Source organism: Atractosteus spatula, chromosome 4 (assembly GCF_055471065.1).
Source record: "Atractosteus spatula isolate fAtrSpa1 chromosome 4, fAtrSpa1.hap1, whole genome shotgun sequence".
Classification (NCBI taxonomy): Eukaryota; Metazoa; Chordata; class Actinopteri; order Semionotiformes; family Lepisosteidae; genus Atractosteus; species Atractosteus spatula.
Genome location: NC_142709.1, coordinates 29,124,440 through 29,140,974, shown reverse-complemented (window position 1 = coordinate 29,140,974; position 16,535 = coordinate 29,124,440).

Sequence of the window (16,535 nt, the reverse complement as noted above, 5' to 3'; positions counted from 1 at the left end):
GTATTAGTTGTCTCAGACTTTTAGGCCACTTAAGCCTAAACGTACATTCATTCAGCACTCCGTTTAACGCAAAGTTTCCAATGAAAGAATACCTTTCAAAAATTAATTTGACCATTCCTGACACACTCTTTTGCTTTTGGCAGTGTTGCATTGTCTTTTCAGACTCATATTTTGATTCAGACAAGCAAATTTCCCAGTCAAATGAGTGGAATATTGAGAAAATGGTCTTTGAGAAATATTTGAACCCTAACCCTAACTAGCAAAACCCGAAGCTAGGGTTAGGGTTTTATTCACATACAATGTAGACAGTTTTTGATGGCATGGCTGTGTTTTAGGGCTGAAAGGATACCTAGGAATATAGTTCTTTCAATGTTTTCTAAACATTTTTTTCTGACCCATATGGCTGTATACAGTGCTTTGCTCCAAAAAGGAATGGTGTCTGAATAGCCCGACAAGCAACAGTTAGAAAGAACCTGATTTAACTTTCAAACTCTTGCCATGGGCTTTAAAATCAAAGGCTTATTAACAAATATAGCCAAAATGTATTAGTTGTCTCAGACTTTTAGGCCACTTAAGCCTAAACGTACATTCATTCAGCACTCCGTTTAACGCAAAGTTTCCAATGAAAGAATACCTTTCAAAAATTAATTTGACCATTCCTGACACACTCTTTTGCTTTTGGCAGTGTTGTATTGTCTTTTCAGACTCATATTTTGATTCAGACAAGCAAATTTCCCAGTCAAATGAGTGGAATATTGAGAAAATGGTCTTTGAGAAATATTTGAACCCTAACCCTAACTAGCAAAACCCGAAGCTAGGTTTAGGGTTTTATTCCCATCCAATGTAGACAGTTTTTGATGGCATGGCTGTGTTTTAGGGCTGAAAGGATACCTAGGAATATAGTTCTTGACATGTTTTCTAAACATTTTTTTCTAACCCATATGGCTGTATACAGTGCTTTGCTCCAAAAAGGAATGGTGTCTGAATTGCCGACAAGCAACAGTTAGAAAGAACCTGATTTAACTTTCAAACTCTTGCCATGGGCTTTAAAATCAAAGGCTTATTAACAAATAAAGCCAAAATGTATTAGTTGTCTCAGACTTTTAGGCCACTTAAGCCTAAACGTACATTCATTCAGCAGTCCGTTTAACGCAAAGTTTCCAATGAAAGAATACCTTTCAAAAATTAATTTGACCATTCCTGACACACTCTTTTGTTTTTGGCAGTGTTGTATTGTCTTTTCAGACTCATATTTTGATTCAGACAAGCAAATTTCCCAGTCAAATGAGTGGAATATTGAGAAAATGGTCTTTGAGAAATATTTGAACCCTAACCCTAACTAGCAAAACCCGAAGCTAGGGTTAGGGTTTTATTCCCATACAATGTAGACAGTTTTTGATAGCATGGCTGTGTTTTAGGGCTGAAAGGATACCTAGGAATATAGTTCTTTCAATGTTTTCTAAACATTTTTTTCTGACCCATATGGCTGTATACAGTGCTTTGCTCCAAAAAGGAATGGTGTCTGAATTGCCCGACAAGCAACAGTTAGAAAGAACCTGATTTAACTTTCAAACTCTTGCCATGGGCTTTAAAATCAAAGGCTTATTAACAAATAAAGCCAAAATGTATTAGTTGTCTCAGACTTTTAGGCAACTTAAGCCTAAACGTACATTCATTCAGCACTCTGTTTAACGCAAAGTTTCCAATGAAAGAATACCTTTCAAAAATTAATTTGACCATTCCTGACACACTCTTTTGCTTTTGGCAGTGTTGTATTGTCTTTTCAGACTCATATTTTGTTTCAGACAAGCAAATTTCCCAGTCAAATGAGTGGAATATTGAGAAAATGGTCTTTGAGAAATATTTGAACCCTAACCCTAACTAGCAAAACCCGAAGCTAGGGTTAGGGTTTTATTCCCATACAATGTAGATAGTTTTTGATGGCATGGCTGTGTTTTAGGGCTGAAAGGATACTTAGGAATATAGTTCTTTCAATGTTTTCTAAACATTTTTTTCTGACCCATATGGCTGTATACAGTGCTTTGCTCCGAAAAGGAATGGTGTCTGAATTGCCCGACAAGCAACAGTTAGAAAGAACCTGATTTAACTTTCAAACTCTTGCCATGGGCTTTAAAATCAAAGGCTTATTAACAAATAAGGACAAAATGTATTAGTTGTCTCAGACTTTTAGGCCACTTAAGCCTAAACGTACATTCATTCAGCACTCTATTTAACGCAAAGTTTCGAATGAAAGAATACCTTTCAAAAATTAATTTGACCATTCCTGACACACTCTTTTGCTTTTGGCAGTGTTGTATTGTCTTTTCAGACTCATATTTTGATTCAGACAAGCAAATTTCCCAGTCAAATGAGTGGAATATTGAGAAAATGGTCTTTGAGAAATATTTGAACCCTAACCCTAACTAGCAAAACCCGAAGCTAGGGTTAGGGTTTTATTCCCATACAATGTAGACAGTTTCTGATGGCATGGCTGTGTTTTAGGGCTGAAAGGATACCTAGGAATATAGTTCTTTCAATGTTTTCTAAACATTTTTTTCTGACCCATATGGCTGTATACAGTGCTTGCTCCAAAAAGGAATGGTGTCTGAATTGCCCGACAAGCAACAGTTAGAAAGAACCTGATTTAACTTTCAAACTCTTGCCATGGGCTTTAAAATCAAAGGCTTATTAACAAATATAGCCAAAATGTATTAGTTGTCTCAGACTTTTAGGCCACTTAAGCCTAAACGTACATTCATTCAGCACTCCGTTTAACGCAAAGTTTCCAATGAAAGAATACCTTTCAAAAATTAATTTGACCATTCCTGACACACTCTTTTGCTTTTGGCAGTGTTGTATTGTCTTTTCAGACTCATATTTTGATTCAGACAAGCAAATTTCCCAGTCAAATGAGTGGAATATTGAGAAAATGGTCTTTGAGAAATATTTGAACCCTAACCCTAACTAGCAAAACCCGAAGCTAGGGTTAGGGTTTTATTCCCATCCAATGTAGACAGTTTTTGATGGCATGGCTGTGTTTTAGGGCTGAAAGGATACCTAGGAATATAGTTCTTGACATGTTTTCTAAACATTTTTTTCTAACCCATATGGCTGTATACAGTGCTTTGCTCCAAAAAGGAATGGTGTCTGAATTGCCGACAAGCAACAGTTAGAAAGAACCTGATTTAACTTTCAAACTCTTGCCATGGGCTTTAAAATCAAAGGCTTATTAACAAATAAAGCCAAAATGTATTAGTTGTCTCAGACTTTTAGGCCACTTAAGCCTAAACGTACGTTCTTTCAGCACTCCGTTTAACGCAAAGTTTCCAATGAAAGAATACCTTTCAAAAATTAATTTGACCATTCCTGACACACTCTTTTGCTTTTGGCAGTGTTGTATTGTCTTTTCAGACTCATATCTTGTTTCAGACAAGCAAATTTCCCAGTCAAATGAGTGGAATATTGAGAAAATGGTCTTTGAGAAATATTTGAACCCTAACCCTAACTAGCAAAACCCGAAGCTAGGGTTAGGGTTTTATTCCCATACAATGTAGACAGTTTTTGATGGCATGGCTGTGATTTAGGGCTGAAAGGATACCTAGGAATATAGTTCTTTCAATGGTTTCTAAACATTTTTTTCTGACCCATATGGCTGTATACAGTGCTTTGCTCCAAAAAGGAATGGTGTCTGAATTGCCCGACAAGCAACAGTTAGAAGGAACCTGATTTAACTTTCAAACTCTTGCCATGGGATTTAAAATCAAAGGCTTATTAACAAATAAAGCCAAAATGTATTAGTTGTCTCAGACTTTTAGGCCACTTAAGCCTAAACGTACATTCATTCAGCACTCCGTTTAACGCAAAGTTTCCAATGAAAGAATACCTTTCAAAAATTAATTTGACCATTCCTGACACACTCTTTTGCTTTTGGCAGTGTTGTATTGTCTTTTCAGACTCATATTTTGTTTCAGACAAGCAAATTTCCCAGTCAAATGAGTGGAATATTGAGAAAATGGTCTTTGAGAAATATTTGAACCCTAACCCTAACTAGCAAAACCCGAAGCTAGGGTTAGGGTTTTATTCCCATACAATGTAGATAGTTTCTGATGGCATGGCTGTGTTTTAGGGGTGAAAGGATACCTAGGAATATAGTTCTTTCAATGTTTTCTAAACATTTTTTTCTGACCCATATGGCTGTATACAGTGCTTTGCTCCAAAAAGGAATGGTGTCTAAATTGCCCGACAAGCAACAGTTAGAAAGAACCTGACTTAACTTTCAAACTCTTGCCATGGGCTTTAAAATCAAAGGCTTATTAACAAATAAAGCCAAAATGTATTAGTTGTCTCAGACTTTTAGGCCACTTAAGCCTAAACGTACATTCATTCAGCAGTCCGTTTAACGCAAAGTTTCCAATGAAAGAATACCTTTCAAAAATTAATTTGACCATTCCTGACACACTCTTTTGTTTTTGGCAGTGTTGTATTGTCTTTTCAGACTCATATTTTGATTCAGACAAGCAAATTTCCCAGTCAAATGAGTGGAATATTGAGAAAATGGTCTTTGAGAAATATTTGAACCCTAACCCTAACTAGCAAAACCCGAAGCTAGGGTTAGGGTTTTATTCACATACAATGTAGACAGTTTTTGATGGCATGGCTGTGTTTTAGGGCTGAAAGGATACCTAGGAATATAGTTCTTTCAATGTTTTCTAAACATTTTTTTCTGACCCATATGGCTGTATACAGTGCTTTGCTCCGAAAAGGAATGGTGTCTGAATTGCCCGACAAGCAACAGTTAGAAAGAACCTGACTTAACTTTCAAACTCTTGCCATGGGCTTTAAAATCAAAGGCTTATTAACAAATAAAGCCAAAATGTATTAGTTGTCTCAGACTTTTAGGCCACTTAAGCCTAAACGTACATTCATTCAGCAGTCCGTTTAACGCAAAGTTTCCAATGAAAGAATACCTTTCAAAAATTAATTTGACCATTCCTGACACACTCTTTTGTTTTTGGCAGTGTTGTATTGTCTTTTCAGACTCATATTTTGATTCAGACAAGCAAATTTCCCAGTCAAATGAGTGGAATATTGAGAAAATGGTCTTTGAGAAATATTTGAACCCTAACCCTAACTAGCAAAACCCGAAGCTAGGGTTAGGGTTTTATTCACATACAATGTAGACAGTTTTTGATGGCATGGCTGTGTTTTAGGGCTGAAAGGATACCTAGGAATATAGTTCTTTCAATGTTTTCTAAACATTTTTTTCTGACCCATATGGCTGTATACAGTGCTTTGCTCCGAAAAGGAATGGTGTCTGAATTGCCCGACAAGCAACAGTTAGAAAGAACCTGATTTAACTTTCAAACTCTTGCCATGGGCTTTAAAATCAAAGGCTTATTAACAAATAAGGACAAAATGTATTAGTTGTCTCAGACTTTTAGGCCACTTAAGCCTAAATGTACATTCATTCAGCACTCTATTTAACGCAAAGTTTCCAATAAAAGAATACCTTTCAAAAATTAATTTGACCATTCCTGACACACTCTTTTGCTTTTGGCAGTGTTGTATTGTCTTTTCAGACTCATATTTTGATTCAGACAAGCAAATTTCCCAGTCAAATGAGTGGAATATTGAGAAAATGGTCTTTGAGAAATATTTGAACCCTAACCCTAACTAGCAAAACCCGAAGCTAGGGTTAGGGTTTTATTCCCATACAATGTAGACAGTTTCTGATGGCATGGCTGTGTTTTAGGGCTGAAAGGATACCTAGGAATATAGTTCTTTCAATGTTTTCTAAACATTTTTTTCTGACCCATATGGCTGTATACAGTGCTTTGCTCCAAAAAGAAATGGTGTCTGAATTGCCCGACAAGCAACAGTTAGAAAGAACCTGATTTAACTTTCAAACTCTTGCCATGGGCTTTAAAATCAAAGGCTTATTAACAAATAAAGCCAAAATGTATTAGTTGTCTCAGACTTTTAGGCCACTTAAGCCTAAACTTACATTCATTCAGCACTCCGTTTAACGCAAAGTTTCCAATGAAAGAATACCTTTCAAAAATTAATTTGACCATTCCTGACACACTCTTTTGCTTTTGGCAGTGTTGTATTGTCTTTTCAGACTCATATTTTGTTTCAGACAAGCAAATTTCCCAGTCAAATGAGTGGAATATTGAGAAAATGGTCTTTGAGAAATATTTGAACCCTAACCCTAACTAGCAAAACCGGAAGCTAGGGTTAGGGTTTTATTCCCATACAATGTAGATAGTTTTTGATGGCATGGCTGTGTGTTAATGCTGAAAGGATACTTAGGAATATAGTTCTTTCAATGGTTTCTAAACATTTTTTTCTGACCCATATGGCTGTATACAGTGCTTTGCTCCAAAAAGGAATGGTGTCTGAATTGCCCGACAAGCAACAGTTAGAAAGAACCTGATTTAACTTTCAAACTCTTGCCATGGGCTTTAAAATCAAAGGCTTATTAACAAATAAAGCCAAAATGTATTAGTTGTCTCAGACTTTTAGGCCACTTAAGCCTAAACGTACATTCATTCAGCACTCTGTTTAACGCAAAGTTTCCAATGAAAGAATACCTTTCAAAAATTAGTTTGACCATACCTGACACACTCTTTTGCTTTTGGCAGTGTTGTATTGTCTTTTCAGACTCATATTTTGATTCAGACAAGCAAATTTCCCAGTCAAATGAATGGAATATTGAGAAAATGGTCTTTGAGAAATATTTGAACCCTAACACTAACTAGCAAAACCCGAAGCTAGGGTTAGGGTTTTATTCCCATACAATGTAGACAGTTTCTGATGTTATAGCTGTGTTTTAGGGCTGAAAGGATACCTAGGAATATAGTTCTTTCAATGTTTTCTAAACATTTTTTTCTGACCCATATGGCTGTATACAGTGCTTTGCTCCAAAAAGGAATGGTGTCTGAATTGCCCGACAAACAACAGTTAGAAGGAACCTGATTTAACTTTCAAACTCTTGCCATGGGATTTAAAATCAAAGGCTTATTAACAAATAAAGCCAAAATGTATTAGTTGTCTCAGACTTTTAGGCCACTTAAGCCTAAACGTACATTCATTCAGCACTCCGTTTAACGCAAAGTTTCCAATGAAAGAATACCTTTCAAAAATTAATTTGACCATTCCTGACACACTCTTTTGCTTTTGGCAGTGTTGTATTGTCTTTTCAGACTCATATTTTGTTTCAGACAAGCAAATTTCCCAGTCAAATGAGTGGAATATTGAGAAAATGGTCTTTGAGAAATATTTGAACCCTAACCCTAACTAGCAAAACCCGAAGCTAGGGTTAGGGTTTTATTCCCATACAATGTAGATAGTTTATGATGGCATGGCTGTGTTTTAGGGGTGAAAGGATACCTAGGAATATAGTTCTTTCAATGTTTTCTAAACATTTTTTTCTGACCCATATGGCTGTATACAGTGCTTTGCTCCAAAAAGGAATGGTGTCTGAATAGCCAGACAAGCAACAGTTAGAAAGAACCTGATTTAACTTTCAAACTCTTGCCATGGGCTTTAAAATCAAAGGCTTATTAACAAATACAGCCAAAATGTATTAGTTGTCTCAGACTTTTAGGCCACTTAAGCCTAAACGTACATTCATTCAGCACTCCGTTTAACGCAAAGTTTCCATTGAAAGAATACCTTTCAAAAATTAATTTGACCATTCCTGACACACTCTTTTGCTTTTGGCAGTGTTGTATTGTCTTTTCAGACTCATATTTTGATTCAGACAAGCAAATTTCACAGTCAAATGAGTGGAATATTGAGAAAATGGTCTTTGAGAAATATTTGAACCCTAACCCTAACTAGCAAAACCCGAAGCTAGGGTTAGGGTTTTATTCCCATACAATGTAGATAGTTTTTGATGGCATGGCTGTGTTTTAGGGCTGAAAGGATCCTTAGGAATATAGTTCTTTCAATGTTTTCTAAACATTTTTTTCTGACCCATATGGCTGTATACAGTGCTTTGCTCCGAAAAGGAATGGTGTCTGAATTGCCCGACAAGCAACAGTTAGAAAGAACTTGATTTAACTTTCAAACTCTTGCCATGGGCTTTAAAATCAAAGGCTTATTAACAAATAAGGACAAAATGTATTAGTTGTCTCAGACTTTTAGGCCACTTAAGCCTAAACGTACATTCATTCAGCACTCTATTTAACGCAAAGTTTCCAATGAAAGAATACCTTTCAAAAATTAATTTGACCATTCCTGACACACTCTTTTGCTTTTGGCAGTGTTGTATTGTCTTTTCAGACTCATATTTTGATTCAGACAAGCAAATTTCCCAGTCAAATGAGTGGAATATTGAGAAAATGGTATTTGAGAAATATTTGAACCCTAACCCTAACTAGCAAAACCCGAAGCTAGGGTTAGGGTTTTATTCCCATACAATGTAGACAGTTTCTGATGGCATGGCTGTGTTTTAGGGCTGAAAGGATACCTAGGAATATAGTTCTTTCAATGTTTTCTAAACATTTTTTTCTGACCCATATGGCTGTATACAGTGCTTTGCTCCAAAAAGGAATGGTGTCTGAATTGCCCGACAAGCAACAGTTAGAAAGAACCTGATTTAACTTTCAAACTCTTGCCATGGGCTTTAAAATCAAAGGCTTATTAACAAATAAAGCCAAAATGTATTAGTTGTCTCAGACTTTTAGGCCACTTAAGCCTAAACGTACATTCATTCAGCACTCCGTTTAACGCAAAGTTTCCAATGAAAGAATACCTTTCAAAAATTAATTTGACCATTCCTGACACACTCTTTTGCTTTTGGCAGTGTTGTATTGTCTTTTCAGACTCATATTTTGATTCAGACAAGCAAATTTCCCAGTCAAATGAGTGGAATATTGAGAAAATGGTCTTTGAGAAATATTTGAACCCTAACCCTAACTAGCAAAACCCGAAGCTAGGGTTAGGGTTTTATTCCCATACAATGTAGACAGTTTTTGATAGCATGGCTGTGTTTTAGGGCTGAAAGGATACCTAGGAATATAGTTCATTCAATGTTTTCTAAACATTTTTTTCTGACCCATATGGCTGTATACAGTGCTTTGCTCCAAAAAGGAATGGTGTCTGAATTGCCCGACAAGCAACAGTTAGAAAGAACCTGATTTAACTTTCAAACTCTTGCCATGGGCTTTAAAATCAAAGGCTTATTAACAAATAAAGCCAAAATGTATTAGTTGTCTCAGACTTTTAGGCCACTTAAGCCTAAACGTACATTCATTCAGCACTCTGTTTAACGCAAAGTTTCCAATGAAAGAATACCTTTCAAAAATTAATTTGACCATTCCTGACACACTCTTTTGCTTTTGGCAGTGTTGTATTGTCTTTTCAGACTCATATTTTGATTCAGACAAGCAAATTTCCCAGTCAAATGAGTGGAATATTGAGAAAATGGTCTTTGAGAAATATTTGAACCCTAACCCTAACTAGCAAAACCCGAAGCTAGGTTTAGGGTTTTATTCCCATCCAATGTAGACAGTTTTTGATGGCATGGCTGTGTTTTAGGGCTGAAAGGATACCTAGGAATATAGTTCTTGACATGTTTTCTAAACATTTTTTTCTAACCCATATGGCTGTATACAGTGCTTTGCTCCAAAAAGGAATGGTGTCTGAATTGCCGACAAGCAACAGTTAGAAAGAACCTGATTTAACTTTCAAACTCTTGCCATGGGCTTTAAAATCAAAGGCTTATTAACAAATAAAGCCAAAATGTATTAGTTGTCTCAGACTTTTAGGCCACTTAAGCCTAAACGTACATTCATTCAGCAGTCCGTTTAACGCAAAGTTTCCAATGAAAGAATACCTTTCAAAAATTAATTTGACCATTCCTGACACACTCTTTTGTTTTTGGCAGTGTTGTATTGTCTTTTCAGACTCATATTTTGATTCAGACAAGCAAATTTCCCAGTCAAATGAGTGGAATATTGAGAAAATGGTCTTTGAGAAATATTTGAACCCTAACCCTAACTAGCAAAACCCGAAGCTAGGGTTAGGGTTTTATTCACATACAATGTAGACAGTTTTTGATGGCATGGCTGTGTTTTAGGGCTGAAAGGATACCTAGGAATATAGTTCTTTCAATGTTTTCTAAACATTTTTTTCTGACCCATATGGCTGTATACAGTGCTTTGCTCCGAAAAGGAATGGTGTCTGAATTGCCCGACAAGCAACAGTTAGAAAGAACCTGATTTAACTTTCAAACTCTTGCCATGGGCTTTAAAATCAAAGGCTTATTAACAAATAAGGACAAAATGTATTAGTTGTCTCAGACTTTTAGGCCACTTAAGCCTAAACGTACATTCATTCAGCACTCTATTTAACGCAAAGTTTCCAATGAAAGAATACCTTTCAAAAATTAATTTGACCATTCCTGACACACTCTTTTGCTTTTGGCAGTGTTGTATTGTCTTTTCAGACTCATATTTTGATTCAGACAAGCAAATTTCCCAGTCAAATGAGTGGAATATTGAGAAAATGGTCTTTGAGAAATATTTGAACCCTAACCCTAACTAGCAAAACCCGAAGCTAGGGTTAGGGTTTTATTCCCATACAATATAGATAGTTTTTGATGGCATGGCTGTGTTTTAGGGCTGAAAGGATACTTAGGAATATAGTTCTTTCAATGTTTTCTAAACATTTTTTTCTGACCCATATGACTGTATACAGTGCTTTGCTCCAAAAAGGAATGGTGTCTGAATTGCCCGACAAGCAACAGTTAGAAGGAACCTGATTTAACTTTCAAACTCTTGCCATGGGATTTAAAATCAAAGGCTTATTAACAAATAAAGCCAAAATGTATTAGTTGTCTCAGACTTTTAGGCCACTTAAGCCTAAACGTACATTCATTCAGCACTCCGTTTAACGCAAAGTTTCCAATGAAAGAATACCTTTCAAAAATTAATTTGACCTTTCCTGACACACTCTTTTGCTTTTGGCAGTGTTGTATTGTCTTTTCAGACTCATATTTTGTTTCAGACAAGCAAATTTCCCAGTCAAATGAGTGGAATATTGAGAAAATGGTCTTTGAGAAATATTTGAACCCTAACCCTAACTAGCAAAACCCGAAGCTAGGGTTAGGGTTTTATTCCCATACAATATAGATAGTTTTTGATAGCATGGCTGTGTTTTAGGGCTGAAAGGATACCTAGGAATATAGATCTTTCAATGTTTTCTAAACATTTTTTTCTGACCCATATGGCTGTATACAGTGCTTTGCTCCAAAAAGGAATGGTGTCTGAATTGCCCGACAAGCAACAGTTAGAACGAACCTGACTTAACTTTCAAACTCTTGCCATGGGCTTTAAAATCAAAGGCTTATTAACAAATAAAGCCAAAATGTATTAGTTGTCTCAGACTTTTAGGCCACTTAAGCCTAAACGTACATTCATTCAGCACTCCGTTTAACGCAAAGTTTCCAATGAAAGAATACCTTTCAAAAATTAATTTGACCATTCCTGACACACTCTTTTGCTTTTGGCAGTGTTGCATTGTCTTTTCAGACTCATATTTTGATTCAGACAAGCAAATTTCCCAGTCAAATGAGTGGAATATTGAGAAAATGGTCTTTGAGAAATATTTGAACCCTAACCCTAACTAGCAAAACCCGAAGCTAGGGTTAGGGTTTTATTCCCATACAATATAGATAGTTTTTGATAGCATGGCTGTGTTTTAGGGCTGAAAGGATACCTAGGAATATAGATCTTTCAATGTTTTCTAAACATTTTTTTCTGACCCATATGGCTGTATACAGTGCTTTGCTCCAAAAAGGAATGGTGTCTGAATTGCCCGACAAGCAACAGTTAGAAAGAACCTGACTTAACTTTCAAACTCTTGCCATGGGCTTTAAAATCAAAGGCTTATTAACAAATAAAGCCAAAATGTATTAGTTGTCTCAGACTTTTAGGCCACTTAAGCCTAAACGTACATTCATTCAGCACTCCGTTTAACGCAAAGTTTCCAATGAAAGAATACCTTTCAAAAATTAATTTGACCATTCCTGACACACTCTTTTGCTTTTGGCAGTGTTGCATTGTCTTTTCAGACTCATATTTTGATTCAGACAAGCAAATTTCCCAGTCAAATGAGTGGAATATTGAGAAAATGGTCTTTGAGAAATATTTGAACCCTAACCCTAACTAGCAAAACCCGAAGCTAGGGTTAGGGTTTTATTCACATACAATGTAGACAGTTTTTGATGGCATGGCTGTGTTTTAGGGCTGAAAGGATACCTAGGAATATAGTTCTTTCAATGTTTTCTAAACATTTTTTTCTGACCCATATGGCTGTATACAGTGCTTTGCTCCAAAAAGGAATGGTGTCTGAATAGCCCGACAAGCAACAGTTAGAAAGAACCTGATTTAACTTTCAAACTCTTGCCATGGGCTTTAAAATCAAAGGCTTATTAACAAATATAGCCAAAATTTATTAGTTGTCTCAGACTTTTAGGCCACTTAAGCCTAAACGTACATTCATTCAGCACTCCGTTTAACGCAAAGTTTCCAATGAAAGAATACCTTTCAAAAATTAATTTGACCATTCCTGACACACTCTTTTGCTTTTGGCAGTGTTGTATTGTCTTTTCAGACTCATATTTTGATTCAGACAAGCAAATTTCCCAGTCAAATGAGTGGAATATTGAGAAAATGGTCTTTGAGAAATATTTGAACCCTAACCCTAACTAGCAAAACCCGAAGCTAGGTTTAGGGTTTTATTCCCATCCAATGTAGACAGTTTTTGATGGCATGGCTGTGTTTTAGGGCTGAAAGGATACCTAGGAATATAGTTCTTGACATGTTTTCTAAACATTTTTTTCTAACCCATATGGCTGTATACAGTGCTTTGCTCCAAAAAGGAATGGTGTCTGAATTGCCGACAAGCAACAGTTAGAAAGAACCTGATTTAACTTTCAAACTCTTGCCATGGGCTTTAAAATCAAAGGCTTATTAACAAATAAAGCCAAAATGTATTAGTTGTCTCAGACTTTTAGGCCACTTAAGCCTAAACGTACATTCATTCAGCAGTCCGTTTAACGCAAAGTTTCCAATGAAAGAATACCTTTCAAAAATTAATTTGACCATTCCTGACACACTCTTTTGTTTTTGGCAGTGTTGTATTGTCTTTTCAGACTCATATTTTGATTCAGACAAGCAAATTTCCCAGTCAAATGAGTGGAATATTGAGAAAATGGTCTTTGAGAAATATTTGAACCCTAACCCTAACTAGCAAAACCCGAAGCTAGGGTTAGGGTTTTATTCCCATACAATGTAGACAGTTTTTGATAGCATGGCTGTGTTTTAGGGCTGAAAGGATACCTAGGAATATAGTTCTTTCAATGTTTTCTAAACATTTTTTTCTGACCCATATGGCTGTATACAGTGCTTTGCTCCAAAAAGGAATGGTGTCTGAATTGCCCGACAAGCAACAGTTAGAAAGAACCTGATTTAACTTTCAAACTCTTGCCATGGGCTTTAAAATCAAAGGCTTATTAACAAATAAGGACAAAATGTATTAGTTGTCTCAGACTTTTAGGCCACTTAAGCCTAAACGTACATTCATTCAGCACTCTATTTAACGCAAAGTTTCGAATGAAAGAATACCTTTCAAAAATTAATTTGACCATTCCTGACACACTCTTTTGCTTTTGGCAGTGTTGTATTGTCTTTTCAGACTCATATTTTGATTCAGACAAGCAAATTTCCCAGTCAAATGAGTGGAATATTGAGAAAATGGTCTTTGAGAAATATTTGAACCCTAACCCTAACTAGCAAAACCCGAAGCTAGGGTTAGGGTTTTATTCCCATACAATGTAGATAGTTTTTGATAGCATGGCTGTGTTTTAGGGCTGAAAGGATACCTAGGAATATAGTTCTTTCAATGGTTTCTAAACATTTTTTTCTGACCCATATGGCTGTATACAGTGCTTTGCTCCAAAAAGGAATGGTGTCTGAATTGCCCGACAAGCAACAGTTAGAAAGAACCTGACTTAACTTTCAAACTCTTGCCATGGGCTTTAAAATCAAAGGCTTATTAACAAATAAAGCCAAAATGTATTAGTTGTCTCAGACTTTTAGGCCACTTAAGCCTAAACGTACATTCATTCAGCACTCCGTTTAACGCAAAGTTTCCAATGAAAGAATACCTTTCAAAAATTAATTTCACCATTCCTGACACACTCTTTTGCTTTTGGCAGTGTTGCATTGTCTTTTCAGACTCATATTTTGATTCAGACAAGCAAATTTCCCAGTCAAATGAGTGGAATATTGAGAAAATGGTCTTTGAGAAATATTTGAACCCTAACCCTAACTAGCAAAACCCGAAGCTAGGGTTAGGGTTTTATTCACATACAATGTAGACAGTTTTTGATGGCATGGCTGTGTTTTAGGGCTGAAAGGATACCTAGGAATATAGTTCTTTCAATGTTTTCTAAACATTTTTTTCTGACCCATATGGCTGTATACAGTGCTTTGCTCCAAAAAGGAATGGTGTCTGAATAGCCCGACAAGCAACAGTTAGAAAGAACCTGATTTAACTTTCAAACTCTTGCCATGGGCTTTAAAATCAAAGGCTTATTAACAAATATAGCCAAAATTTATTAGTTGTCTCAGACGTTTAGGCCACTTAAGCCTAAACGTACATTCATTCAGCACTCCGTTTAACGCAAAGTTTCCAATGAAAGAATACCTTTCAAAAATTAATTTGACCATTCCTGACACACTCTTTTGCTTTTGGCAGTGTTGTATTGTCTTTTCAGACTCATATTTTGATTCAGACAAGCAAATTTCCCAGTCAAATGAGTGGAATATTGAGAAAATGGTCTTTGAGAAATATTTGAACCCTAACCCTAACTAGCAAAACCCGAAGCTAGGGTTAGGGTTTTATTCCCATCCAATGTAGACAGTTTTTGATGGCATGGCTGTGTTTTAGGGCTGAAAGGATACCTAGGAATATAGTTCTTGACATGTTTTCTAAACATTTTTTTCTAACCCATATGGCTGTATACAGTGCTTTGCTCCAAAAAGGAATGGTGTCTGAATTGCCGACAAGCAACAGTTAGAAAGAACCTGATTTAACTTTCAAACTCTTGCCATGGGCTTTAAAATCAAAGGCTTATTAACAAATAAAGCCAAAATGTATTAGTTGTCTCAGACTTTTAGGCCACTTAAGCCTAAACGTACATTCATTCAGCAGTCCGTTTAACGCAAAGTTTCCAATGAAAGAATACCTTTCAAAAATTAATTTGACCATTCCTGACACACTCTTTTGTTTTTGGCAGTGTTGTATTGTCTTTTCAGACTCATATTTTGATTCAGACAAGCAAATTTCCCAGTCAAATGAGTGGAATATTGAGAAAATGGTCTTTGAGAAATATTTGAACCCTAACCCTAACTAGCAAAACCCGAAGCTAGGGTTAGGGTTTTATTCACATACAATGTAGACAGTTTTTGATGGCATGGCTGTGTTTTAGGGCTGAAAGGATACCTAGGAATATAGTTCTTTCAATGTTTTCTAAACATTTTTTTCTGACCCATATGGCTGTATACAGTGCTTTGCTCCGAAAAGGAATGGTGTCTGAATTGCCCGACAAGCAACAGTTAGAAAGAACCTGATTTAACTTTCAAACTCTTGCCATGGGCTTTAAAATCAAAGGCTTATTAACAAATAAGGACAAAATGTATTAGTTGTCTCAGACTTTTAGGCCACTTAAGCCTAAACGTACATTCATTCAGCACTCTATTTAACGCAAAGTTTCCAATGAAAGAATACCTTTCAAAAATTAATTTGACCATTCCTGACACACTCTTTTGCTTTTGGCAGTGTTGTATTGTCTTTTCAGACTCATATTTTGATTCAGACAAGCAAATTTCCCAGTCAAATGAGTGGAATATTGAGAAAATGGTCTTTGAGAAATATTTGAACCCTAACCCTAACTAGCAAAACCCGAAGCTAGGGTTAGGGTTTTATTCCCATACAATGTAGACAGTTTCTGATGGCATGGCTGTGTTTTAGGGCTGAAAGGATACCTAGGAATATAGTTCTTTCAATGTTTTCTAAACATTTTTTTCTGACCCATATGGCTGTATACAGTGCTTTGCTCCAAAAAGAAATGGTGTCTGAATTGCCCGACAAGCAACAGTTAGAAAGAACCTGATTTAACTTTCAAACTCTTGCCATGGGCTTTAAAATCAAAGGCTTATTAACAAATAAAGCCAAAATGTATTAGTTGTCTCAGACTTTTAGGCCACTTAAGCCTAAACTTACATTCATTCAGCACTCCGTTTAACGCAAAGTTTCCAATGAAAGAATACCTTTCAAAAATTAATTTGACCATTCCTGACACACTCTTTTGCTTTTGGCAGTGTTGTATTGTCTTTTCAGACTCATATTTTGTTTCAGACAAGCAAATTTCCCAGTCAAATGAGTGGAATATTGAGAAAATGGTCTTTGAGAAATATTTGAACCCTAACCCTAACTAGCAAAACCGGAAGCTAGGGTTA